Source organism: Thermobia domestica, chromosome 9, assembly GCF_964235325.1.
Source record: "Thermobia domestica chromosome 9, izTheDome1.hap1.1, whole genome shotgun sequence".
Lineage (NCBI taxonomy): Eukaryota > Metazoa > Arthropoda > Insecta > Zygentoma > Lepismatidae > Thermobia > Thermobia domestica.
This window is the reverse complement of record NC_137462.1, coordinates 8,544,410-8,558,688: the sequence shown is the minus strand read 5'-3', so window position 1 is coordinate 8,558,688 and position 14,279 is coordinate 8,544,410. Positions and strand designations below refer to the sequence as shown.

The following is a 14,279-nucleotide window of genomic DNA, read 5'->3' as shown; positions in this document are numbered from 1 at the left end:
CAGCAAACAATTCCTAAGTCCGCCCATGGTTACATATGAAATGAAAAAGGAACAAATGATCATTGTTGTACTTTTATTTGCAAACTGGTTCCGACCAGCGGGCCGTCACATGGCTATCACTAAGTAGATGATAATACAGGATCTACACAGAAGATAAAAGATCGAAAGGAAAATATGAGCTGATGAAATTGTAAAACCGCAAATGCTAGAAAAACAAAGCTTATAGTATTACGAGGTTTTCTGACACTAGCACGGTCATTGATACTCAAAACTTAAAATTCTGAGTGTGAAAAAAAGATTGGGATCACATCCGAATGGAAGTGATGGCGGACGAAATTCAATAAACTGTGGGGCGGGGGGAGATGTAAAATGAGACCTTCTATTGTGTGTAAATAACTTCATTTGCTATTGTTTTATTCCGAAAGTAATTTGCTGTGGGAAAACGAAAAGCGACTTCCCACGTCTTCTTATCCTCATTTAAAGGGCCGTGGAAAAACCAAGGATCCCATCAATTTGATTTTACGAAGCCAGTGATATTATAGACACTTTATAGTTGAAATAAGCCCCCGTTTTTCCGTTTTTTCACATTTAGCTATCATAAATTATAATATTTCCAAATTCAGATTTACTGTTCCAATTTTATCGCATAATATACTAGTAAGTATAAAATACCACGGAATGCATTAATTGGTGACGTTCGAGTTTTTAGCTTCGATGACTAATATCATCATCATCATCAACAGGTCACTTGCTGGAACTAAGAAGCTTCTATGTTACACAGTCTTCCGCTAACTTCGTCTTCACGTACAATTTCTCTATTTTGATATCGATCGTCCATTAATTGTAGTCTCCTTCGCCCTCTCCCTCTCTTTCCTGCCACCAATACCCTCTAGCACGTCTCTCATTGATACAGTTCCCTCTTACTCAATGTCCAAACCAGTTTCTCTTCCTCTTCTTAATAATATCGAAAGCTGCTCTTTTCTCCCCCACCATTTCTAACACCCTGTCATTCGTTTTCCTCTTGACCTAACTAATTCTTTCCATTCTCCTCCACATCCACATTTCGAAAGCTTCAGTCGCTTCTCATCCTTCTTGCGTAATGTCCATATTTCTGACCCATACAGCACAATGCTTCACATGAAGCATTTTATAAGTCTTTTTCTCAACTCTTTATTCAAGGTCCCACAAAATAGTATTTTCTTTCTCCTAAAGGTTTCTTTCGCCATTCCTATCCTTGCTTGTATTTCACGTGCACATTTCATATTATCACTAATAATACTACCCAGATATTGAAAACTAGTCTCCTATTTTCTCCCCTCCTACTTCTATATTTGACACAACCCCTTCGTTCTAGTCACCATGGCTTTTGTCTTTCTAACATTTATTTTCACAGCCCATCCTCGAGTTTTCTAACATCTTATTGATTTTCCCTTCAGCTTCTGCAAGAAGCGTCATATCGTCTGCAAACAGTATAGACTAAACCTATTTAAAAAATCATTCTATCACCTACTGAAATGCAGTGTTCATTTTGTAGGGTCTTTTTCATGTGAACTAAATTCAGACGTCATACGCTTAGAAAACTATTACTTAGCAATATCCAAAAATATGGAAACCAGTCAGTTATTACTTATAGCATACTGTAAGTGTAGGTAAAACTATACGGTGAGATTACGACAGTACTCTTCGATTTCGAAATGTCTGCAAAAGGTGGGGGCAAGGAAAAAAAAAAAAAGAAAACACATCCTAAAATAAATCAATAAATGAAGTTTGGATAAAATGCTGCTAGAAAGCAAACTTCGTGTTTCAATTTGTTACAAACTAATATACAGCATTGAGTTATCTTTCGCAACTCTATTTAATATTGTTAACGGTTTAATCTTGTAACTTAAAATACTTTATTACTTATTGTTTTTTAACAGTTGTTCCTTTGTCCTTCGTTGCAGATCCTCTGATACATGATGTAATCTGGCAAATAAATAAATAGTTCTGCATATTCTGGTTCCTTTTTTGCCTGCCACAACCTGTTTGGGACCATGGGGGTCTCGTGCGATGTCACGGCAGCATTTTAGGTGAGTTATTTCTCGTGAAATAAAACCAGAATAACTTATATTTATCAAAGCAGATGAGAAATTTAAAGGAAAATGCGACACAGTCACCCAATCGTTTAACTCCACTTCACTACGGAGAGGGAGCTCAGTGATAGAGCATTCAGCTACAGTTAGAGGATTCCCTGGATCGATTCCAGGCCGTATGAGTTTCTGGTGGACAACATTATGAGTTTTCTCAAAGTTCTCTCATTTCATCCCACTCTCTTATTCCACCAATTCTTATGTAATCATACATCATCCATCTCCTTTAATATAAAGTGCAAACTGGTGGGATGTTAAAGATGTAATTTGTTTACCACTTTCCTACGTTGCCAAGTTCTCTCAAGTAGCTGAACTAGTAATTTCTTATTTCACTTATACCTCACGCATTGCAGCCCAACCCTCAATCTCCGTGGTCAGGAAAGACTAGAATGGATGCTCCCATAACTCATCTTTTGTCCAGCATCTTTTGGTGGAAACTGATCCAAATGCCAGCAACCATAGGCGTCTCTGGCGGGGGGGGGGGGGTTCGCGTCCCCCCAATATTTTGAAGTACAAAATATTCAATATTTCATTCTAATTTAATTTATTTACTAACTACAGAATAACAAATAAATAAATAAATAAATAATAATAATAATAATAATAATAATAATAATAATAATAATAATAATAATAATAATAATAATAATAATAATAATAATAATAATATTTATTTGGAATATATTATTCAGGCTGTGGAACGATTATATCAGAGTTCTTGATACACCTTAGGGGATCCGTGAAGGTAAGCAGAAAGGTAACAATTGGAATCGAAGATAATAAATAGGTTGGGCTAGGTAGCACCATTTTAATCACTTTCTTCAATGTGCCCCCCAAATTTTACATGACAGAGACGCCAGTGCCAGCAACACAAGAAAATATGGACTAAAAGATTTGTCCCTTTCAAAATGTGCTGCAGTCGAGAATACATGTGGCGAACTTGCATATTCCACTGATTGGCTATTCTGCATTTTCCTCTAAATTCTGTCCGTTATAGAAAGATCGTGGACCCCGTTAAAAGAAAATAACAATATATTATTTTAGGTTTAGAGTTTTAAATAAAATCTAGAACAGTTCCTGTGTATGATTACATTAAAGGAACACAACTTAGTTTGTTCCATGTTGTGAAATTATAGTAACTTTCAAACTATGTGAATTCGATACTGAAATCGGAAATATACATCTATAACATCCACTTGCAATAGAGGGTTAAGGTCAGAGATGTAGCCTGTTCTTTGGATTTATTACTACATTCATGTGCAGAAGTTAATAATGTGGTTGCAGGATATATCACACGGAGAAAACAGAGAACCAGTCGTATTGCGAACGATAATAGACTGAATACAGTGTGAGGAAAGGCACATAATGGACAACAGGAACGAAACTGCACAGGGGCATGAAAATCAGGAAATATACCCACGTGGTACTAAAAGAAAAAAAAGTACATACAGGGACATAAAAAGTGTGTGTGATGATCTCGCACTGCAAAACTTGCAGCATAACGTAATTGCATACTGAAGATAGGTTTATCAATATGTGGCTGGGAATGATTTGCCATTCTTGAGGTCAGTGCCTTCCTGGACTCGGGAATGGATCTTGGAGCGACGTGAAATTCGCCTACCAAGGATATTAAAATAGTAATCAATATTAAAATATTCAAATCGGGAGCAGTAGTAATTTCTACCTTTTCCGGTTGCAATGGTTTCTAACTTTCTCAATCTGTTTCATACCACAACCTCCCCCCTTTTATCATATTCCCTTGCTAGCGACACCCATAAGTACAAGGTAACAAATAACTCTTTCTGTTTCTCACATCCCATTTAATAAGGCGCTCACAGAGAGGAGACGAAGTTACTTATGAGCCGGAAAACCGATGAGAATTTAGTGACTGTTAACCTGGCTCAACTATTAAGTAGTTGCGCGCACACAGCAATTTCAGCTCGTCCAGTATCGAAGAAAAATGGAAGTATAGAAGCAGCTCGTTTACAATTGTTTGTTGTATGGCTTTAAGGAGGTCAGCAGCCTCATCGAATCATTGAATACGCCATATATTTAAGGAGGATGCTGTGAACGAACGCACCTCTAGGCATTGATTCTAAAAGTTCAAGTCGGAAGATTTGAGCCTTTGTGATGAACTCGGTGGTGGGCGATCACAAGTGTAAAAGACAAGGTCCTAAATGCAGCAATAGACAATGAAAGCAGTTAGACATGTGATGAATTTGTCTAACGCTTCCAGGTTCCCAAAGAAAAAAAGTCATATTTCACCTGCGTCGCATAGGAAAGCTCACAAGTTGAGCAAGTAGGCGCCCCACACATTGTCAGCAGCCAACAAGGAACAATGAGTGATAGCCTCTTTGTCGTTGCTGTCTCGGTTTTGCAAAACACCCATATTGGGTCGAGTGCTCATGACTGACACAAAGTGGGTTCATTATGACGAAAAGTAGGTCCACTACTATGACACTCCCTAGCGTACCAGACATTGGTTGTAATCACGTTTCCCTGTACCTCATTCTTTATGACCACCTCTGTACCCACGCAAGATCATGTTCTGTGTTTAATTTGACTAGTGCGTTACGAGATCCTACCAACAGGCCAAACCATCACTGCGGACCTGTACTCGCAGCAGTTGTAACGGAGGCAGTATGTATTGCAGCAGGAGTCAGCGTTAATTAATCGCACAAGTGTGCTTCAATGAGAAACCCAACGTGGCAAGGGCGACTAGGGATACCATTTAGCGATTTGGCTGGGAGATAGTGTGGCATCCATCGTTCTCACCGTACCTAGCACCATCCGATTATCACGTGTTTCATTTCCTTGACAGTTACTCCACGTGAAATCATTCGACAATGATGCAGACCTGGAGGACACACTCATGGACTTATTTGCATCCAATAACCCGGAGTTTTATTGCCAGGACATTACACAGCTCAGTACTGTTCGAAATGGTGCTTGATAGAGATGGAAATCATTTGGAAATCTAATGCTGAATATCATGCGTTGTTTATATGTTTCTGACGATCACGAAAGACAAGAACCTTTTTCTGGTTACCTTGTAATTCCAGGTTTGTTTTGAGGTTTTTAATTATTGATGTGTGGAAGCCTTAAAAATACCTAAGACTCTGCAAAGAATAACAAATGATTCCAAATGAAACTAATCTCTCTTCAATTGTCAGCAAAATAATTTCTCCAGTGTTGATTTAAAAACAAACGCAGCACAACTATTGCAAATTGTTGCTCAGTCTTTGTAATTCCCTCGGCAGCGTCTACAAACTGTTTCACTTATTATAACTGCTGTAATCGAATTTTGTTGAATTAGTGACATCATACCAGGCTCAGAGTTCACACTAGCCTTAATTTCGAGTTGTATTTCAATAGGCAGTTTTTGGTGTATTCTATTTCCTTATATGTCAAGCTGCAGTTTGTCACCATTTTCATTCCTCTTTTATTTCAACTTAAAAAAAAAACAAAAAAAAAAAAAAAAAAAACAGTCCATTACTTGCTGCATTTGACAATTAGTATGGAAGTAAAAATACGTCTATCAAAATAAGACATTCAAAATAATCATTATATATATATATATATATATATATATATATATATATATATATATATATATCTGCTACTAGATTCTAATTACATCTATCTTTTTTCACCTCTCTTCGTGAGCCCATATCTCTCCCCTCTCACGACACCCTTAGGGGTCCAGATCTCAGGTTGAGAAACGCTGCAATGGAACAATAAAGTCGGAGATAAATATCCATGTGGTATTGAATTCATGTCAAGATAAAAACCTCTCCCTATATATTACTGTCTTTGCTTTATGGTGATCAATGTTAAAACCGGAAATGTTCTATATCTCACTTCCGGTTGGAACAGAGACATAAGCATTGAGATTAAATTTATTCCTGTGGCCCTAAATCCATGTCAAAAAGCCTTTTCTTGCTATCTCTTATCAGTTTTGCTCTATAGAGATTAATATTGAAACCGGAAGTAGCCTTGAATTTGTACTACTTCCGGTATTAGTAGAGAGATAAGGATGGTAACGGAATCTATGCTTGGGACGCTGAATCGGTTGCAGAAAACAGCTTCTTGATATATCTTACTCTTTTTGCTCTACAGTGATCAATATTAGAACCAACACTCATTCTTGGGATGCTGAATGGATTCCAGAAAACCGCTCCTTGTTACATCATACAGATTCCGCTTTGATACCTGTCGACAGTTTGCCAGACAGATGAACGAACACAATTCAAGGGTTGCGAACTCTGAAAAATAAAATTACCGGCACCCTCTCATATAATCCCCGAAAGGGATTAAAAATAATTGTATTTTCAATCTTGAAACAAATTGTTGAGTCTGACAAAAGTACAGTCTGCCGGTAATATATCGGCCAGTTGGCAACCCTAAACTTCCCATACTTATGCAGGCTAAATTTCCCGATACGTGCACTAAACTAGTTTTAATATGCGTTACTGTATATGCATTAAATGTGCAATTTAAATTTGAAATATATATATATATATATATATGCACTACATATCGATACTGAAGCTTTTCTTCATAGAAATATTTTCAACTGTCTCTAATCATAGCGAAAATATACAAAAGGTATTATAGAAAGTTAAACAAAAGAAATCCATGAAGTGGAACTTAACAGAGATAAAATGGGAAATTCCTTGCGAACGAAATATGAAATACAGGAATTCAACAGTTACTGGATTTTAAAAGAAAATTAAGAATTACACATTTAAAACATAATTTAATGGAGTGGAAACTAGAGAATTTCTGGAGTAGAATCCGTTTCTGGATATGGCTTTAAATCTGTCCCCTGCTGTAAAACTCAATTTTGACGTAATTCGAAGTGGAACATGCGGCTTGACAGGGTTTCCACTTATTTGGCGAGCGCGAGTTCCCTCTGCAAAACAAACTAATTTATTTTATAAAATATTCCGTACCAAATAGCAGGGTAAATAGCAGAGAGAAATTGGTCCTGACAAATAAAAATCTGTGCTTTAAATTCAGATTTCTTCAGCTTTTCCTGAAATTCCCTCACTTTCCAGATTTTCTAGGTTGGTGGAAACCCTGAAGTAACTGATGGAACTGGTTGAACATGAAAAATACCCTATGTCATATTGTACAGCTATTAATGAAATATAAACTTAGGAAATGTTAACAAAAGCGCGTTAGTCCATTTTTTTTTTTTTTTTTTTTTTTTTTTTTTAATGTCTGTAGTTTTGTTTGACATTGGGAATTAATGCAGTGTTGTTTTCTTCCGCGAGTAGTAGGCCTAGTAAATATTTTAACTAACAGGAGTTCGACTCTAACACTCACAGCCTTCACATCATACAGGAAAGAACAGATGATTCATACTCCACGAGAAAATCGGATTTTGATGTGTATATGCATAAAAATCTATAACCTACTGGAATATCTAAAAAACTGGATTCCGTGGACTTTAAAAAAAAAAAAAAAAAAAAAAAAAACACTCCTTTAAGTTTGTAATTCCGATAGGAAACAATTTTCAACGTTCAAATGGAAAGCTACTTGATTTGCGAGATAGCAAACATCTATCTACAATGCCAAAAATGCTGATATTCAGAATTGATGTGCTGACTGCACATTATATCCGATTGAATGTATAATACGCCATCTGGCCAAGAATAACCCTTCATAACTTGTAGCGCCGAGGTTGATTTAATTTGTAACCCGTAATCATTTCTCTTTCAGTTAATTTTATTCAGTAGTATTTTCAAAAGATCTTTGAAACGATATTGAAATGATGTCCAACTTAATGACCCAACATAATTGTCTTCCTTCGTCCCCAACCCTCACAGAAATCACTGTTTTCATTTGTAGAAAGTTTAAAGAACAGAATTTCATAGTATATATATCAAATATTTCGAAAAATAACGTTTCTTCTTGCAGTTTCTTTTTCGTTATTATTATTATTTTAAATATTCTTAAAATCTTTATTTCTGAACAGGAAGCCAGAGACATCTCTTATTGGATAAAGATGTTTCCTCAAGACAAGTGTTTCTGCTTAATTGAAGAGCAGCTTCAACCGCCGGACAACACTTCCACTGAGCTAGTTCTTACCTTTCACTGAGGAAGTTGCTTCCGTAAAGACTGAAATGTTATATCATACGAATGGCGTCAGAAGGAAATGGTTTCAATATTATCAACTCAAAATGCACGAACTGTATATTTTATTCAGTCTAGTTAACTAAATGACAAAATAAGAAGATATAAACAAACTACAGTGTTAAACATGATACAATGTCACACCTAAATCTGATATGGACTATTGACCAAAGTGTTCACGAATATGATATCCAACAGACAGTTAAATGTATTTTTCACAAACGTTTCTATTTACATTTCCACTTTGCGAGTGATTCTGTGCTGTCATAGAGATTGAAACTTATGAAGCAAGATTTTTGGTTTTGAGATATTTGGTAAAGTTAAAACTACATGTCTGCAAACTGTTATTCTCTATTAAAAAGCAACAACTCGCTTTTGGAGGCTCTTTAATAAGGACTACATCACATTACTAAACTCAAACCTATTATTTGTTTAACATTTGCAAAGAAGTAACTTTCATTTCTTGTGTTTTGCTTCCAACAAATCACCAAAAATTCGTTGAAGTGTTCTACCTGTGGATAGTAAATACGTGGAATCAAAGCAATCATACAACATGCTGAACATCAACATTGAGGACTATGGATTGCCACAGTCCGAGTGGCTGCAATTGTGGATTCTTCTTAAAAAAGACTATATATCCCATTAACATTTTATGGATTTACATTTCCAGTGATTTTATATGTCATCCAGATGAAGGCACTTCAAAATAAGACAACTCTTTTGAAACTTCGCAGAGAAAACATGGAAACAAAAACACAAACATATATTCAGGACGTTTGAATATGGATTTCCTTGTGATAAGCATCCAATTACTTCTAGTAGCCGAGATGATGTCACATATGCTGAGTACAACGTGTTTGCTTTAATCAAATCATCTGAAACTTCACGGCTCTCTTCTCTTCTGGATTGTAGCAGAAATTAGAAATGGTGTCATCACGTAATCTGACGCTGTATATATGTTGAAAAAAGAAAAACAAAAAGAAAAGAAAAGACAAATTAATAAAAATTGGGGGAAGCTTTGATTAAGTGGGGTGGCTGGATCAATAGATGGATGGGGTATGTCTACCACCAATCTTCCTAAGATCTCTAGGAAGATTGGTGGTGACTGGATGGGCAGGCAGGGGAGTAGACTGGCGGACAGGACGGGTGTTTGGGCCGCTGGGCAGACGGTCCGGAAAGGGGGAGATGGGCAGACGGATGGGTTGAGGGGGCCTTGGAAGAAGGGAGGATGGGGGTGTGGGTGTTTGGCTTGATGGCCGGATATACACAACATATACACGTACGCACATCCAAACGCCTACATTCCTCATCACCACAAACACAGATGCGGCGAGGGACCACGCGCTGCGATCCGGACAGGTAAGTATTGTAGCATTTACAGACATTTACACAATGACTGATGATCTTCGGATAATTCTCCTGCTTGCTTCAAATGGGTGTTCAATGTGTCTTCGCTCGCCTTTCTCTATATCCAACAGTTTGCACTTCTTCATAATATATCTCTTTCTGATAACAATCATTGGCTATTCAACCTACATTTGTTCTATAACTATTTCTTTCACACACTATGATAACAATTACTCGCTTCTTTCTTCAATATTATTTGTTTCCTTTTCCACAGTTTCCATTAGGGCATTTCTCTATCAGAATGTAGAAAAGAGTGAAGAAATGAAGAAAAAAGTGTCACTGTTAACCATATTGCATATTCTACTAGAATGTTGTAATGGGAGAACGTACTCTCAGTTCAAAGTTTGGGTAGTATCAAGATATGAGAAAAGTTGAATAGAGGACATGTCCCACACACAAAATCACTCGAAAGAACCCAATGGATACAACAGCTGTAATGTAAAATAGTAGAGAATCGAGGAAGATAACTGGAATGAAGGGGTGGTAAAAGTGTGGAGACAGTATGGAGAAATAAATAAACAAAAATAAATAAATAAATTAAATAAATAAAGAAAGAAAGAAATAAAGAAAGAAAGAAATTATTAAATAGATAAGTAATAGTAGGTTAGAAATATAAATAAAAAAGTTAAATAAATAAATAATTTAATTAACTAATTATAATTCCACCCCCAACATCAACATCATCATCATCATTAGAATCATGACAACCCTAATCACCGACCACACTGTCTCCACTTTCCTTCCACCCGAATCTTTTCTCTTTCTGCAGTATTTCATATTACAGTCGTTGTATCTATATGCGTCTCTAGTGATTTTCTGAGTGTCATGCCTTCAGTTTCAAGCTTTCCTCTTCTCTTAATATCTACTCAAGACTTTGACCTCGCAGCACTTCCTTCCATGCTAACCTTCTAGCATGAGATTCAATTGGCGATAGTGACACTCGACTGGACGTTTGGCTAGTATTCTCCCTTTTCTTCGGTCTTGGATACACCCTGATGACGAGGCTCTCGATCTTGAAAGCTAAATCTTTTATTCTTTCAGTACGCTTTTGTTCACAAGCATCACGAACAATAGTTTTATGTCTACAGATCGCACACAAACATTGTTTATACATAGAGGTGGCTCGTGAGGGAAGTCACACTGCTAAAAGTTAAAGTTTTATCGCTTCAAACTAAAAGTATAAAGTTATCTAATTATTAATTGTTGTACACAACAATTAGTACATTTAAAAAGTTCTGTTCTTTTACTTTCAAGCGAAAAAGATTTACTTTTACCAGTGCAACTTCCATCATGAATTCCTTTGTTCGCACAGGCACAAACAGTTAGTGTTTCTTTTTCAGTTCTTTTGACGAAGAAGAAAGAAGAAGAAGCCTTACCACGACATATTATCTGTCTGTCTTGTTGGGCGCTTGTGCTTCTGTCTGACCTGACGCTGGGGTTCTTGATATCTGTCCTGAAGCCTGAATCCTAAATGTTGATCCCGACCTGATGCCCTCTGTGCCCTTATACCCGCCCCGAAGCCAGCCTTCTCCTCTGCCTGCTTTCCCCCCATCTATCTATTCTTTCAGCCACCCCACAAAGCTGGGTTAAAAAAAAAAAAAAAAAGTTGTTTCGTTTTATTTCTTGATGTTCTGTTGCAAACACATTTGAGACTTATAAAATGCTGAATGGAGTACATTTAATGTGGAATAAGAGCTAATGCTGATTTTCAGCTTCTGCAGCTGTTGGTTTGGTATCCTGTGAATTGCTTTTTAAGTAACATTATTATTTGATTTTAGTAACTGTATGTTAAAACTATTTTGTTTATTACAAACTAAATACAACTATTATTTAAAAAGTAGTTCACAGGATTCCAAGCAAACATGATATGTAATCAAATGCAGTTGAGTTCGTTCTTCTAGTCGTTGCCTTAACTTAGATTTTGGGGGAATTGTTATTCTGACAACACTGTAATTTCTATGGATGGCAACACTGAAAATTCTTCAGATTCATATTTTCTGTTCTAGAATAACATTATCTATGATTGTGTTAAGTTGTATTTAATTATCTTCTTTCACGTATGAAAAACAAGCAAGATAAAAGTGGTAAATGTTGTATTATTTTTAGTAAGTCAGGCTCTTAAACCTCCTACGATTATGATATTTCGTCTAAAGGAAACAGTGAATGATTATGGATGGTTCACACTTCAATTTCCATATTGATTTCCGTGACTTTCCTAGATCCATGACCGAAGTAAACTTTTCCTGATCCGCGACGCCACGCAAACACTATTGTTTACAGTTACATGGTATGTGTAGCTAAGTGGACAGCGTGTGTGACTGTCGTTCTAAGGGTCCTGTTTACGGTTAGCTTTTTTAAAAAAAAAAAAGTCTCAACAATTTCCAAAGCCATCCTGCGGTCTTCTTTTTATTTTTTAAATACAATATAAGCATCCTTTTTGGATAAAAAGATCCAATATATTTCAATCAAAAATTTTCTTGTATGTCTTATATCTGAAGGACTACAGGGTGTTCAGAAAGGAACTATGCAAAATTAACTCGAAGCTAAACTTTAATGCCATGGAGGTTATAAGAGATGTTGGAAGTGATCTCTTTGCACTTTAAGACACAGTTGCACACGTTTCTGCATGTTCTTGAAGACAAGTGCAGAACACCACAACATGGCACTGCATAGTTACTTTCTGAACATATAGTGTAGCCAAACCCAAACTATCAGTTAACTCAGTATGATGTGCTTATTCCGTAGAAAATAGGAAAACTCGGTTTAGGGGCCGTTCAAAAATGTTGTGGACCCCTGATCCAAAAACTAATTATTGGCCAAGATCACAATCTTTTGATCCATTTTTAATTTTACTAAAATTCTCGTTAGGTATTTATTATAGTACTTTTAAGTCGTTTGACACAAAACTAACTTTTACAGAACATATATACATATATCACTAAACAATCGATGCGTCGTCTAGGACTTCTGTACAGATTAACACAAATAGGGAACCTTTCTTCCTTAGCAATGTTCTACAAGGCATTAATTTCTCCTAAAATGGAATATTGTTCACCTATATGGACAATGTCGGCGACTACAAACATATCTCGGCTAAATTTCAGTTCTAAACTTCTTCCTGGCAATAGGACGTTTCAGAGGACCTCGCATACGTGTCACGACAAAACGCTAACTGTTACTAACAGTAAATATTCAACTACCTGACACTCGTCATAAAATCAGTGATTTTAAATATCTATACAAACTCACACATGGTCAACTCAGGTCAGAAACTCTACTGTATTTCCGAATTCCATGCAAACATTTAACACCATGTGCGCCCGAAGGGGAGGGCAGGGTGGGGCCTGGGCCCCCCTCTGGCTCACGAAAATGTGTATGTAATATAGCAAATCACGTATATTAAATACCAGAACTACCAGATGCAATATAGGAACCATGGAGATGGCCCCCCTCTGGAAAATTTTCTTTGGGCGCCCCTGTGTAACATCTTTTTTTTTTTTATATAGGACGACCTAGACTGTCAATAGTTAAACACGCTGTTTTCTACAGACTTCCTAAGTTATACAACGAAATGTCACATATACTCTTAATTTATTTAATTTTGAAGCTACATATAACTCTGCACTATGACGTCATCTTAATGGTTAAATTCTATCAGCTATTGTCAACTTTTCCTGTTATTACTTAGATGTTATTTATTTTTATTATTTTATGTTGTCATCTCTTAGATTTGTTAGATATTCCAGTGTAAACTGGAGTTCAGATGTATCTGGAATTATATTGGTAAATAAATAAATCAAACTTTCTGTATTAAGAGTACAAAAAAAAAAAAAAAAATGCATACCAAACAATAATTATACACGAGCGATATCTCCAATATCTTGGTATTTTGAATGCAATCATAAACGTAAGCAAATAATCATATACAGAGTCCGCCAGAAAAATGTATACTCTTTGTCATCCTTATCAGGATACTGGCGTTGACAATTGTTCTGGAATTTAGTTGTTGTAGTACGGTTTGTCGCTCAACAGATGTCGGAACTGTCAGCACGGTTAATGAGAAAAGAAAATGGCAGGAGCACACTTGCCGTTTGAGCAGCCTAAGTACGTTTTGAAGTGTTTTATCAGGTTTGGGAATGACATCGAAGTGCAGCGTCAGTGGAGAGGGGAGTTTGGTACTGAACCACCAACCCGTCTAACAATCAAACGCATTGTTGACAAGTTTGAGGCGCATGGAACGATTTGCGATATTCACAAAGGAAGATTGGGAAGAACGTCTACAGCAACAAGTCCTGCCTGACAGTACCGACATCTGTTGAGCGGAAAACCGTACAACATAATTTTAACTGAAAACAATTGACAATGCTCACATCTGTTGAGCGAAAACATTCTACAACCTACTTAAATTTCAAAACAATTGTCAATGCCAGTATCCTGATACAGGATGACAGAGTGTATACATCTTTTTCTGGCGAACTTTGTATATCATAATTCAGTCTATCTCTGATTGTCTACAATCATCAAACTTCTGTAGAATTTGATTTTATAATTAATATTGTTCTTCCAAAGCTTGAAGTTTTAACCATTTGGCGTTCCGTAAGC

The 14,279-nt window shown here is 36.4% G+C and overlaps 1 long non-coding RNA gene across 1 annotated transcript in view; it reads left to right on the top strand.

Annotated features, from left to right (window-relative positions):
* Positions 1–8,467, top strand: part of LOC145694392 (uncharacterized) — a 37,331-nt gene extending 28,864 nt beyond the window's left edge. The window contains exons 2-3 of the long non-coding RNA XR_014133001.1: positions 1,944–2,069; positions 8,113–8,467. This is a non-coding gene — a long non-coding RNA (uncharacterized LOC145694392). The remainder of the gene's footprint in view (positions 1–1,943; positions 2,070–8,112) is intronic.
* The last annotated feature ends 5,812 nt before the right edge of the window (positions 8,468–14,279 follow it).